This window comes from Fundulus heteroclitus, chromosome 14 (assembly GCF_011125445.2).
Source record: "Fundulus heteroclitus isolate FHET01 chromosome 14, MU-UCD_Fhet_4.1, whole genome shotgun sequence".
In the NCBI taxonomy this organism is placed as follows: domain Eukaryota; kingdom Metazoa; phylum Chordata; class Actinopteri; order Cyprinodontiformes; family Fundulidae; genus Fundulus; species Fundulus heteroclitus.
The window spans coordinates 30678906-30693017 of NC_046374.1; the positions used below are offsets into that span (position 1 = coordinate 30678906).

The 14112-nt window shown below is 40.4% G+C and overlaps 1 protein-coding gene across 1 annotated transcript in view; it reads right to left on the reverse strand.

Annotated features, from left to right (window-relative positions):
• Positions 1-14112, reverse strand: part of LOC105924405 — a 749458-nt gene that overhangs the window by 487073 nt on the left and 248273 nt on the right. The window lies entirely within an intron of this gene.

Consider the following 14112-nt stretch of genomic DNA (forward strand, 5'->3'; position numbering starts at 1 on the left):
GGTCAGTGAGGCAGGAGTGCGGATATCTGCAGCAGAGGATAACATCACCAGTCTACAAGCTAGGGTCGAAGTCCTCGAAAATAAAAATAAAGAACTCGAAGGAAAAGTGTTGGACTTGGAGACCAGATCGTGACGATCTAACCTGAGACTGGTTAATCTTACCGAGGGCACGGAGGGAGAGGACACATGTGCCTTTTTGGAAAAGTGGCTACCTGAGGCTCTGAACCTGGCACCGCTGTGCACCACTCCAACACTGGAGAGAGCGCACCGACTTGGCCAGAAAGCACATCAAACACCGCTGCACCAACAACTCTTATCATGAAGTTCTTAAACTAAAGGGATAAATTAATTGTGGTAAGAGCCGCCAGAGCGAAGGGACAAATCCTATTCAAGAATCATTTGGTGAGATTTTATGAGGACCTCACAGCCGGTGTGCATAAAAAACAGTTTGATGGTGTGAGACGACAACTCCATGCCAGGGGGATACGATACGGTGTGATTCCTCCCGCCCGACTGCTGGTGACACACAACGGTCAGTCCCGCATCTTCAACCAACCAGCTGAAGCAGAGAACTTTATAAGGACTCTGAATGCAGAAAGCGGATCTGGGTGAGATGCTGAAGACAGCATTGCATCGCAACATATTAACAGGGACCAACGAATATGGTACCTAAAGATGAGTAAAATAAGTAAGAGATATGAATAATAAATAAATAAATAGAAAAGAAAATGTGGTTATTATAGCCTGTGTTTGCTATCCTGGAGGCTCATAGCCAATAACCTCGTTTTATTTTTATTCTTTGGATGCAATCAGTGGCGAGTTTCTCAAGTAGCGTGGTGGGATAAGAAGGAAAATATTTAGGCATGCCGGCTGATCCTCACTTTGGTGTGGAACAACCTTCAGCTGTTAGATGGGTACTAGAGTATTAAAGGGGCAAGGGGTGGGCAACAGAGTTCAAAAGGGGTATATTGTTCAGTGTTCATTGTTATTTTGGATGTTGCTTTTGACATCCAGATGTTCTTGGTTTCCATGTTTTAAACAATTTGAAAATATTAGGAAGCCCATTAAGTGTTTCACGATATGTCCGGGTGAGTTAAAAGTTAAAGTGTCTTCTTGGAACTGCAGGGGATTACAGAAACTAAAAAAAGTTAAACAGATAATGAATAGGGTGAAATCTGTACACTCTGATGTTGTACTGTTTTTGGAAACTCATCTGCTGTCTGGTCAGGAAATGAGGATTGGCAGAAGGTGGCAGGGCAGTGTATACTCGGCACCCTTTACCTCCCAAGCAAGAGGGGTTATGATTTTGATTAATAAATCCATACCATTCCATGTGACAAGAGTTATTAAAGACAGGGCTGGGAGGTACATTATTCTACAGGGCACACTTATCTCAGAAAAAATAAACTTGATAAATATTTATGACCCAAATGTTGATAACCCAAAGTTTTTTCAAAATCTCTTTCTTACAATTTCATCTTTGGCTGGCAGCTATATTATAGCAGGAGATTTTAACTGCACAATGAACCCAGAACTGGACAGAAGCTCAGGTACCGACAACTCATCCCAGCTCTGCTTCAGGAGAAGCTCTTCCAGCTGAATGTACCCGACTCCACCTGCAGGTGGATCACAGACTTCCTGTGTGACAGGAAGCAGCACATGAAGCTGGTAAAACATGACTCTGACTCACAGCTCATCAGCACTGGTTCCCTCCAGGGCTGTGTTCTTTCTCCTCTGCTCTTCTCCCTGTACACCAACAGCTGCACCTCCAGTCATCAGTCTGTCAAGCTCCTGAAGTTCCGTGCTCACCACAGTACAGAGACGGCCCTTATCAAGGTGTTTAATGACATCCATATAAATACAGACTGTGGAAGAAACACCGTGCTGGTTCTATTGGACCTCAGTGCAGCATTTGATACTGTCGATCACTCCATTCTGTTAGAACGCCTGGAGAACTGGGTCAACCTCTCTGGTACAGCTCTCAACTGGTTTAAATCCTACTTAAAGGACAGGGAATTTTTTGTATCAGTAGGTAACTTTACATCAGAGATGACAAAAATCACATGTGGGGTTCCCCAAGGGTCCATCCTGGGTCCCCTCCTCTTCAATATCTACATGCTCCCTTTAGCTCAGATAATAAAAAACAACAACATCAGCTACCATAACTATGCAGACGACACACAGCTCCACACTCACCGGCCACTTTATTAGGTACCCCATGCTAGTAACGGGTTGGACCCCCTTTTGCCTTCAGAACTGCCTCGATTCTTCGTGGCATAGATTCAACAAGGTGCTGGAAGCATTCCTCAGGGAGTTTGGTCCATATTGATATGATGGCATCACACAGTTGCCGCAGATTTGTCGGCTGCACATCCATGATGCGAATCTCCCATTCCACCACATCCCAAAGATGCTCTATTGGATTGAGATCTGGTGACTGTGGAGGCCATTTGAGTACAGCGAACTCATTGTCATGTTCAAGAAACCAGTCTGAGATGATTCCAGCTTTATGACATGGCGCATTATCCTGCTGAAAGTAGCCATCAGAAGTTGGGTACATTGTGGTCATAAAGGGATGGACATGGTCAGCAACAATACTCAGGTAGGCTGTGGCGTTGCAACAATGCTCAATTGGTACCAAGGGGCCCAAAGAGTGCCAAGAAAATATTCCCCACACCATGACACCACCACCTCCAGCCTGAACCGTTGATACAAGGCAGGATGGATCCATGCTTTCATGTTGTAGACGCCAAATTCTGACCCTACCATCCGACTGTCGCAGCAGAAATCGAGACTCATCAGACCAGGCAACGTTTTTCCAATCTTCTATTGTCCAATTTCGATGAGCTTGTGCAAATTGTAGCCTCAGTTTCCTGTTCTTAGCTGAAAGGAGTGGCACCCGATGTGGTCTTCTGCTGCTGTAGCCCATCTGCCTCAAAGTTCGACGTACTGTGCGTTCAAAGATGCTCTTCTGCCCACCTTGGTTGTAACGGGTGGTTATTTGAGTCACTGTTGCCCTTCTATCAGCTCGAACCAGTCTGGCCATTCTCCTCTGACCTCTGGCATCAACAAGGCATTTCCGCCCACAGAACTGCCGCTCACTGGATGTTTTTTCTTTTTCGGACCATTCTCTGTAAACCCTAGAGATGGTTGTGCGTGAAAATCCCAGTAGATTAGTAGTTTCTGAAATACTCAGACCAGCCCTTCTGGCACCAACAATCATGCCACGTTCAAAGTCACTCAAATTAAGTATTACCAGCAGTTGGACAGGTGTACCTAATAAAGTGGCCGGTGAGTGTACATCACCATGTCACCAGGTGACTATGGACCACTTCAAGCACTGAGTAAATGCTTAGAAGAAATCAATACGTGGATGTACCAAAATGTTCTTCAACTGAATAAAAACAAAACTGAAGTAATAATCTTTGGACCAATAGAGGAGAGATCAAAAGTTAGCACACAGCTTCAGTCGCTTCAGCTAAAAACCACTAATCAGGCCCGAAATCTGGGAGTAGTGATGGACTCAGACCTGAACCTCCAAAAGCATCTAAAGACAATTACAAGATTGGCTTTCTATCACCTGAGGAACATTTCCAGGATTAAAGGATTGATGTCTCAGCAGGATCTGGAAAAACTAATCCATGCGTTTATTTTTAGTCAAATTGATTACTGCAACGGTGTTTTCACAGGTCTGCCTAAAAAGTGGATCAGACAGCTGCAGCTGATCCAGAACGCTGCTGCCCGCGTCCTCACTAAGACTAAGAAAGTAGAGCACATCACCCCAGTTCTAAAGTCCTTCCACAGGCTCCCTGTATCTCAGAGAATAGACTTTAAAATACTTCTGTTAGTCTATAAATCCCTAAATGGCTTAGCACCTAAATACATCACAGACTTGTTATCAGTGTATCAACCCTCCAGACCACTCAGGTCTTCTGGCTCCAGCCTACTCTGCATACCTAGAACCAGAACCAAACATGGAGAAGCAGCATTTAGTTCCTATGCTCCACTTATCTGGAACAAACTTCCAGAAAACTGTAAAAGTGCGGAAAGCCTGAGTTCTTTTAAATCAAGATTAAAAACACATCTGTTTAAAATTGCTTTTGACTGTTCTAGTTAAACAGTTTTACTGTTTTTAATGTTCTTTTTTGTTACTACATTCTATCCCTACTTGCTTTTATTCTATTTTCTATCTACATTTTATTATTTTGCTATATCTTAATCATGTAAAGCACTTTGTATTGTCTTGTACTGAATTGTGCTATATAAATAAATTTGCCTTGCCTTGCCGATTTCACACCTATAGTGTGTTTTTCCACTTAAATTTTGAGTGTAGCTTCAAATTCAGACCTTCATTGGATAAAAAATTTGATTTCCGTTGATAATTTTTGAGTGATTTTGTTGTCAGCATAATCAACCCTGAAGAAAAGCTTTTTCATTTTACTTTGCTACGATGGGCGGTGGGCCCACCATCTGCAGGAAGAAACATCTGGAGCAATGCAAATTGGATAGCAGGCAGAGAGTGGAAGTCTTGGTTTACTAATCCCCAGCAGCGGGGACTGGTTTTAGTGGTGTGGAACTTCACCTCACTTGTGGGTAAGAGCTAATGCTGTTGTGTGATTCTGAAGGTTACCAGCTGAGTAATCCTATGTGTCACAGTGGCAATCAGAGGACTTACTGGTGGAAACCTGTGGTGAAGGAAGCTGACAAGCTGAATAAGGAGGCCTTGAAGACTCCTGAAGAAGTTGACAGATACTGGGTAGCTAGCAGGTTTGTAGCTTCTGTGGGTGTGGAAGGTAAAACTTGGGCTTCAGAGAACATGGAGAGATACTTTCGATTAACCTCAAGGAGGTTCTGGAAAATCATTTGGCTGGGATTTTCCAGCTATCCTGGCTGGAGCCGGAGCCGGAGGATGTCGATGGGGGAAAGGGATGTCTGGGATTCCATGCTGTACCGGTTGCCCCCTCAACCCAATCTCGGAAAAACAGAAGGCAATGGATTGATGCACAGTTGTGTGCACCAAAGATTTACGATAAAGCTTTGGTCTGATTAACTTATTTGGGCCAACATTTAAGTAAAACAAAGTGTCAGGACTCTGCGGGAAGCGTCGTGCAGTTTTCTGCCGGCCCCGCATGATCTGCTTTCCCCACAGGTGGCTGGAGTTGACAGGTGGGCGTGGTACACACCTGCGGCTCGTTCAGCAGCGCGGAGCTGCACTATAAAGACAGCACTTGGACTGCTGGACGATGCCAGAGTGTAGCCAAGTGTTGGTATGCTTAAGAGGCCCTTGTTGCATGACAACGTTCCTTTTCAGAGTTTTTAACAAATATTTCCTGCGTCTCAGGTCACCCCTTCGTCCCGAGTGTTCCTCGCTCCTCCGTGAGCTCTGTCTCCGGTGCCCATTCGGCTCAAACGAACCAATCCGTGGACACCTACGTAACCGCTCTGGTTACTCCAGCTTTCCTCAAACCACCCATCCATCCACCTGCTGCTCGGGCCCCGCACGGATCCCTCCTGACCGCCCGCCTGTCTCTCCACCACCATCTGCCATCTACGAGGGTCGCTGATCGGGTCCGCCTCTCCGCTTCACTCCCCCCGGCTAGATCGCGGCGCTCGGCGGTAAGCGGAAACAAAGTAACACCATTCCAATTGCTCCGTGAGCTGATCTAACTTTCTCCTTTGTCCGCAGACCGCCCGAGCCCGGCTGTACTTTCTTTCCCTGGCTGCGAGAACCATAAATCACTTGAGATCGGCTCGTGCTCCCCTGCTTTAAATAAATATCTGAAACTGCTCCGTGCCTCTTGAGTATATTCTGCATGTGGGTTAGACACGTCAAAACCATGACACAAAGTATCTGTATTGGTCTTTTGCAATATTAAAATTTTCGAGGAAACACATATTCAGGTTTTCATTCACTGTGAGAAAATCGTTACAAGGTTAACAGAACAAAGCACATGACATAAATTGCTCTATTGTCAGCTTTTTCAGTCTGTAAACTTGGTAACCATGTGATCAAATTGTACCTCGAAAAGTAAACTGGATGGGTATCCTGCTGATTCTATCGCTTGTAGCTTTCCCAATCTTTGATCCACTAGTCTGAGTCAGGTTGATTGCCTGTCTGGGAAAATCCTCCATCACCATCTGGACTGCATACCACCCTCCATTACTGCTTAAAGTAGCATTGAATGAGAGGGTACAATTCTGCAACACAAGTAAAACCCAATCTCAAGATAAGCTGAATAATTTGTGCAATGAGTTTAGAATGCATTGTGTATTTTAATAAATCCCATTATTCTAAACATTAAAGGAGTTTTATACCAAAAAAATACTCCATGAACAAAGTAGCTTCCATCAAAGCTGTATACACTGGAGACACTGACGTAGTTGAAGGGTTAGCTGGGTTTTTTTCAAAAGCGGTTCTGTAACATTAACAGCATTGATTCCCTCTGCTGTAGAACAGTGTCATATCACTGGGAGCTTGTTGGAAAATTAAATGCATCCTCAGATTTGGTGGGATTAGTTATTTATCTTGTACTTATTGAGTATTTTAATCATTAGCATCTACACTTTATCCTGCATAGCTGCTCCACATTAATAGATGTGGTGATCACCTGTGATGAGACAAGAGTTGTTGATTGGGTCAAATAAAAACTTCTTTAAACTCTGTTTTCTGGTGAAAACTGCTTATGTTTGTACTAATAATTCACAGGACAATGGTGAATGTACTCTGCAAACAGCACAATTTGAAAACATGTTCTAGAGTTGGGTAAGGGTGTTGATTAAAAAACATCCCAGTATATTTTTCTTACTGGCTCATGCGCAGTATAACAAAAAACAGTAAAAATTTACAAAGGCGCACACAACATAACAGATGCCTACAATTAAAAAAACAAACAAAAAGAAGAAAATGAAAATGGCGGAGCACTGTTTTGGCTGCTGACTCTTCTGAATATATTCATAGCTAGGAATAGCTGGAATTCAAATCTCACCTTAAGTAAGTAAAATATATGTATTAAGCACATTTATAAAGATAAAGCAATCACAACGCAATCTACAGAACAACAATAAAACACGTCAAAAAAATAATAAAAATAAGATAAAATCATAATGAAAGGTTCCACAAAAGGCCTGTTTAAAAACTAAAGTTTTTAACTGCTTCTTAAGAGTCCACAGAGTAAACTAAACATAGCTGCAGAGGTAGACTATTCCTTAGCCTTCGTGCCTCAGACTGAAACAGTTGAATCTCGTCTTCTGTTCATATGAAAACTTTGTTCTCTGCCGTCTCTAACCTTTTTTAGTTGCGATGGCTTTTAGGCAGTATGCATGCTCCTGCTGAGTTTTAAACAACATAGCACCAACTAATGGTGAGGTGAAGTAAGGTGAGGTATTACATGGTTTTTACGTCTTTATTGTTGCTGTGTAAATAGAGATTGATCAGTGAGGTGGGCTGTGCTTAAACGTTATCTCATGCAAAGGATTGTGGGATTCCTTATTGCTGCTTTGTGCCAGTAAGAGACATTGAGAGGTTCCTATGCTAAAATAGCTGCAGGAGGAAGCATACAGGCTCCATTTCCTACCTCCTTCATTACTACCTGCACTATTCGGAAAGCACTTATCATGGCAATCACTGACGCACTTCCACTTTGGCTAAAGAATCCTTACTCAAAAAAGATATTTGGATGGTCCCTTAGTGTAAAGAAGTTGCTTCTTAAGAGGGGGTTACTCACCTGGGCCCTATCCAGGGTGTATAGACAAATGCTTCCCCGAAGGTCTGGACACTATTTAAAGGTTCCAAGAGAAGCTACGGAATACGAGAGTATGGGGAGCACTTTCTTTACGTGTGCCTGTTTGTTTGGTTTATAGTTGTTGTTTTTTTTTGTTGTTGAGGTGTAAGGTTAAAATATGCGACACTTAAGTGTGATATATTTGTGGTATATTTAATAATTTAAGTGGATATTATGGGTTTATAGATTGATGATGGAATTTTGTAAACTCACATGCGAATTAACAGTGGTTTAGTCCTCCAAAGCCTATTTAAGGCTGTCATTCGTCATTAGAGAAGAATGTTTTCCATTGCTTTTAGGAGGCTTAATATGTCATTAATTATTCATCAAATTGTGCCAAATATAGATTAATAAACACCTGCTGTTTCCACCATAATCTGCCTCAATCTTCACTGTAAATCTGGATGCAAGAATGATTCTGAATTTTGCTACATAATTCAGTGTTTTGACTCAAGTGTCATGATTTAGGTTTTTGTTTATTTGTTTTGGACTCCTGTTGTGTTCAGCCCACATTGCTTGATGCTGCCTTGTGTCTGCGTGCTGCACAACGTCGGCCTTTTCCCCTTTGAGTTCCAGCTGCCTGTTCTGCCCATTCTGGTGGATCCTTGGTGCACATCGCCTGTTCCGGTCAGCCTCTGCCTTCATCATCTGGTTTGTCCTGTCACTGCCTGCAACCCGTGGTCAGTCTGGTTCTGCTTGTCTGCCTCACCTCCCACTAATAATCCGTCCAGTCTAGTTTTGCCTGCCTGTCTTGTTTACCATTATTCATTCCTGCAATAAACATAAAAAAACTTCACTCTGTGGCTGGCAGAATATTGGGTTCACTGGCATTACTCATTACATCAAGTATATTGGATTTTAGACATCCAGAGTTTCAGGACACCAGCCCATGGAGGACCTGGGTACAATATCCTTTTTATTGATGGTTAATATCAGTAAACACAGTGCTGCATGCACTTAATATGAACGTTTAAAGGTAATAATTATAATAATAGTTTTAAAACATCTTCGATATATTTCTTGACTTGAGGAGTGACACTTGAGAAGAGTCCATGTTTGACCTAATCAGGAAGCTTTTATGGCAAAAATAAAAATATAAAAAGATTAAAAATTGCTCAATTATTTTAAATGTTCATTCAAACAGGCTTCAATCGGAGGCAAATAGACTTCCATTCAGTTCTTTCTGAAAACGTTTCAACACCTATCCAGAAAGCTTTGGCTCGCGCTTCAGCAACCTGCAGTTGGAGCGCTGCTGTTTATAAGGACATGGAGGCCCGTCCTCCTAAGTGCATTCTAAGTCAGATGTAAATAAATGACCCTCCTGTCACTGTCCTGGGTTTTTAGAAGCTATTGCTTGGTGTGAGTAAAGTACTTAGTCACCTGAATCATGACAAGATGCTTACGTTATCTCTTTGGAGGACGGACCTGTAAATACTGAGGAGTTGGAAACACAGTCCTCCCCCTATGCTTAGTGATGGCTTTTCAAATGACAATGCAGATTATATTATGATTATATTCTCATATAACATATAAAATTCTTATATAATCAAAAGTGGTAATTTACAATACATTACAAATAGACTAACATATTTCAAATAAGAATGCAGGTCATTAGCTTGTGTCTACAAAATCACTGTATGTAGCTTTTAACTCATTTCTAAATCATATAAGCTATAGATTTGTCTAACATGAGGTTAGTATTTATTACTTACAGAGGACAGGTTGAGAACAGGTGGAGGTGTGCAGGGTAAGTAACATTCACTCAACAAAAAATTTGCATATCTGCATTTAACCTCGTCTCCATCGGGGTCGAAGGCCAACAGGTTAATATTTCTTGGACAGTTTGAAGGAACTCTGAGGGAGCAAAAATATAAAAAAATCAATTATTGTAGAACATGACTGTATTTATTTGTTGTCATCATATAAAAGAAGTATTGCTCTTTTGGTTTGCCGCTGATCAAACCTCTAGTTATATCATACTTTTGTTATCAAACTTAAGCACCACTGATGCATTTATTCTCCTTTGTTGATGTAATTGTTGATGATCAGAACAATAAAATATGATTCAGAATATGAATATCAATCACTGTTGCCTTGTAGAAACAAGGTCTTTCGTTTAAACCTTAGCCTGATTAGTAAAGCTTGCTTTTAAAAAAAAAATTATTCACAGGCTTATGGTGGACATACCTAGATAGATTCAAGATTATTTAATGTTGTACTAAATCAATGCCATAAGTCCTGCAGAAAAAAAATAGAGGTAATTTAAAATTGGGTTACATATTCTTGTTAAAATTCAAATCTGATTCTTACAAATAATACCAGGAGTTAGACTAATCTTTTATTTAAATGTGAGTATTGCATTGAAATGAATTTGATTTATTTAAATACGCAAATTATATATTTTAATAATTTTCTAATAGTATAAATGAAAACATGTAATCAAAATGATTGCAGAATTACCTCAGGACCGGAAAGATTGTGGTCTGGGGTGATGAGTTTGGTTTGTTGGTGTCGGACCGGATCCTCAGTTCAACGTCTGCCACAGCTCTCCAGTATCCAATGCCATTTTTATTGGTTATCCAGTATCTACCACCATATCTGGAATTGAAATTCAGGATTAGTTGAAGGTTGAAAATCACTCATGTAATTATATATTTTTTGTCTCAATACCTCATTGAACTATGACTCAGTGTTTAATTGAGCAAATTAAGCAGCTACATTTCTAATATCTCTTGACCCAGTTAACTAGTCAAATATTGTTTAAAACATTTTAATGTGGACTCACAAAAGATTAAATGGAGAATTGGTGGGAAGAGAGCGAGATGTGATTCTTTCAGTCTGACACCAAGAACCAGTGACTTGGTTGGTGTTTGAAAGAATCACACTTTCAGTACCACAGTTGCCAGTGCAAGAAAATGAACCAGATCGGCAGATCAGAAAGTTAAACTTAAAGCGAAGGATCACCTGTAAGATTTTAAGAACAATCAGTTGTGATCAAATTTTAAGAGTTAAACATGAAGGAATGTATCAATAATCTGTACTTACAGAAACTGATCCATCTGAGGTTTCCTTTGGGTAGTAGGTCACCACAGTTCCACTATAATAATAATCATTAAAATAATAAAAAGTGGGTTGTGTACCTCGGACCGCCATCAGCAGCAGCAGCACAGAGAACAACATGTTGAACGAGTCAATTTCTCTGCACTAAAACTGAGACACTAGAGACCAGAAGCTTTTATACTCCCAGAGACTTCCTCTCATCCACTCCCTCCTATTTTCTATTTACAGTCCTGGGTGTGGAAGATTTTCACGGTGGAGTTTAAACTTAAATGTGGACCTGTAAGATACGAATCAGAATAAAATAAAATTATCTGATGTTAAACAATAATAAATGCAGGAAGTAAACTGTTGTCAGCTCTCAGTTTATCAACTTTCTGCTTTGATTCTCAATTTCCTCTTTTGAAATGTGACACTCATTCACAACCTTAATAAGTTGTTTTATTCTTGGCAGTTAATCTCTGTTCTCACAACTCGGATGGAGCCTATTTAATACACTCGATGCACAGCTAACGGATCACTGATTCTGGTATTTTACTTATTTTGCTCCGTTTTTACCCTCTAATTGCATCTCAATAATTTGTCTACTGCAGATTCACAGGTAAATCGTATTCCTGGCCATGCAGGTGGTGTCCCAAGGAGAGAAATGGGAATAGCAACTAACTTTAGGATGTCTTGCACAAGAAAGCTGTTTTATTTTACTTCCTCTCAAAATGTAGGTTATTGTCAAAAACAAAAACATTAAAATGACTCCACCTTATGAATCAGGTTATATGTAAAATGCCACACTTTGCCTGAATGTTTAATTCAGCCGAATAAATGCAAATAAATGATGCGAACAGCTAACCCTTGTGTAAAGAGACTAAGTTTACAGCATAAAGAAAAAGAGAGGACTCAAACAGAGGCCTCTCTCTCAAGTTCAGTAAAGTTGTAATTTATCAGGTAGGAAGCAGTGATGTGATTATGGCAGAAAAACTGATGGCTTTGTGACTTTCTTAACATACAACTGTAAAGACAGCATGTCATCTGTTTCTGTTTTCTTTTTCAAATACCAAGACTGTAGTGAAGCACTGTTGGACATTCTGCAAGTTAACGTGTTATGAGAATACATTTTACTTACTTATTTACTTTGAGTTAGGTACCTGGGTTCAGGGTTTCTACATACCTTTTACATAAAAACCCTGCCCCCCTTTAACAAGAAAGATAAAAATTAACTAAATTTTTTTAATTTTTCAAACTTCACCAGTAACATTTTTTTTACCTCAAAACCTAACATTTTTTTTAGGTTTTGAGCTGGAGAGCTCAACATTTTGAATGTCATTAGTGTTGTATGTACTCCCATGTGTGAAGAGTTGGTTAAAAGTTCATTGCAAATATAAGTTTGGCTGTCTTCATTTATTTACATAACTCCCTGCTGTGAGAGGGTGTTGTCTAGGCTCAGTGAAGCCTCATTCACTGGAAACCATAATAAACCATCCTAACAAGGAACTGTAATGTGTACCATCCTGTTTCCCAATAAATCTATTTTAATCTAATGTATTGGCCTTTGCTCTGAACCTGACTTGCATACAGGGAAGGTGTTGAGTTCTGGTGATTGGAGTGGGACACAGGACTCTCTGCAGATAGAGAATAACAAACTGAGCCATGCTGACTTGAAACTGTCGCTTCATGCATGCTCAGTATGAGGGATTGCTGCAAAGCCATCAACAATGCAGACGACTGTCCCTGTGGCTCTACGCTCTTTCAGGAGGAGTGAATGCTGCTTGTCAGGACTGCTTGTTTCCTTAGATACAAACCTTTTTGACCAATGTACCTGTATGATTCAATTGAATTTGACTTTGTAAAGTGCCTTGAGTTGACTTGTGTTGTGAATTTCCACTAAATAAATAAAATTGAAAATTAATTTGTGTTGAAGGGAGGAATCTGATAAGCTAACATCGGCTGGGCTTTTTCTCTGACTCCACACAGGAAAAATAAATAAATAAATACAAATTCATAAAATAAGTAAATCTTTGAGAGTCACAGATCTAAAATACATTTGGCCAACTTTTCTGTTGTTTTGACTGAGAGATAAAAAGTTGAAAGCAGAAAATTCAAGTAGAAGAAAAAGCGCCCAAGCAGGTAGAAAGAAGAGACACAAAAATAGGAGTAAAGGAGATGGTGATATTTAATTATCACACAACAGGTTTGTGCCTCAAAGCTTGTTATGCTGTGTTACACTGAGCTATTAGCAGGCTGCTAGCACTAGCCAAGCCAGTTATGGGTAGCAACCAAAGTAGGAGTAAAGAAGATCCTTTGTAAAAATTCTCGGCTTCATAAATAACTTCATAGATAAGCCCCTAAATATTTACGATGTAAATACAGAGTGGAGGCCTGGCTTAAAATAATTCTAAACAAATTTGTCCGTGCAGACACCGGAGCAGAAGAGGAGCACAGTGAGGTGAAGGTGTGTTATGTACCTATGAAATGACAAGGTTTATTTCTTTGGAGATCCTGGACCCACCCAAAGTGGCTTTTTTAATGAGCCCTTAAAGACGCAAAATTTCTGAATTTATCACCGATATAAAGGCTAACTCCATTGATGAGATAGAAAACAAGCTCAGCTTCTGAGAATGAAAGTGGGTGGCAGCTGCAGGTCATGTACATCTTTTGTTCAGATATAATTTTCACAGGGATTATTCCCACCCATCCTAGAGATTTAGGGAACCTTCAGAACAGGCTCTAGCTTGTCTTGGTACAGTTCATTGCCCATCTCTTTGGCACTGTCAATTTTGAAGTACTTTGCATCTCTATCTCTGACAACATGCCATCCAAATCAGCAAGGCAAACAAAGCCGTTACCCCAGAAAATGGCGACTGCTTCCCACAATGCATCACAAAATCAGGTGCCCTTTTAAGACCCTTTGACATTTTGGACGTACTCACTTTTGCTACCAGTGGTTTAGAAATTAATGGCTGCAAATTGAATTATTTTGAGATGACAGCAAATTTATGAAAGTCTTATAAAAGCAGTACAATAATGACTTTAGATAGTATCAAAGTGTCATATCTTCAGTGTTGTTCCATCAAAAAGATAAAATAAGAAATTTAAAAAATGTGAGGTGTGTACTCACTTTTGTAAGTGCAGCACATAAAGTACTCCTGGATCTATGATCTTTTTGTGTGTAGGCCCTGCCTTCCTAGATCCCCAGTTGGTCGTGGCAGATGGCTGCTCACAATGAGCCTGCACTGTTTGAGGTTTCCTCCTTTTAAAGGGAGTTTTTCCTCTCTTCTGA